Raw genomic sequence first — 1,483 nt, forward strand, 5'->3', positions numbered from 1 at the left:
ATGACACACACCACACAGACACACACACAGAGACACACACACACACAGAGACACACCACACACCACACACACACAGACAGACACACACACACACACAGACACCACACACACACAGAGTCACACAGAGACACACACACACCACAGACACACACACACAGACACCACACACACACACAGAGTCACATAGAGACACACACACACAGATACACACACACACAGAGACACACACCACAAGGGCACACACACACAGACACACACACACACAGACACACACCACACAGACACACACACACAGACACACACACACACAGACACACACCACACAGACACACACACACACACCACAGACACACAGACACGGACACATATACACCACACACACACACATACACACACACACCACAAAGACACACACACACACACACCACAGACACACACACACAGACACACACACACCACACACACACAGACACACACACAGACACACACACAGAGATACACACACAGACACACACCACACAGAGACACACACACACAGATACACACACACACAGAGACACACACCACAAGGGCACACACACACAGACACACACACACACAGACACACACCACACAGACACACACACACAGACACACACACGGAGACAGACGGAGACACACAAACACACGGACACACACAGAGAGACACACACACACACACCACACAGACACACACACACAGAGACAAACACACACACACAGACACACACCACACAGACACACACACAGAGACACACACACACACAGACACACCACACACCACACACACACAGACACACACACACACACAGACACACACACACACAGACACCACACACACACACAGAGTCACACAGAGACACACACACACCACAGACACACACAGAGACACACAGAGACACACAGACACATCACACACACAGATACACACACACACACACCACACACAGATACACACATACACCACACAGACACACACACAGAGACACACACACACACCACACACACACACCACACAGACACACACACCACACACACACAGAGACACACACACACAGACACACACACAGAGATACACACACACACACAGACACACACCACAGAGACACACACAGACACACCACACACAGACACACAGACACACCACACACACAGACACACACACACCACACAGACACACCCACACACACAGAGACACACACACACCACAGACACACACACATAGACACACACACACACACCACACAGACACACCACACACACACACACCACAGACACACAGACACGGACACATATACACCACACACACACACACACAGACACACACAGAGACACCCACACACACCACACAGAGACACACACACACATACAGACACACACACACCACAGACACACACACAGAGACACACACACAGACACACACACAGATAAACACACTCAGAGACACACACACACACAGAGAGTC

General features: G+C 50.5%; 1 protein-coding gene across 1 annotated transcript in view; it reads left to right on the forward strand.

The window, feature by feature from the left end:
* Positions 1-1,483, forward strand: part of EFCC1 (EF-hand and coiled-coil domain containing 1) — a 26,873-nt gene that overhangs the window by 15,092 nt on the left and 10,298 nt on the right. The window lies entirely within an intron of this gene.

The sequence above is a fragment of the Bison bison genome, unplaced genomic scaffold (genome assembly GCF_000754665.1).
Source record: "Bison bison bison isolate TAMUID 2011002044 unplaced genomic scaffold, Bison_UMD1.0 scf7180017864482, whole genome shotgun sequence".
Lineage (NCBI taxonomy): Eukaryota > Metazoa > Chordata > Mammalia > Artiodactyla > Bovidae > Bison > Bison bison.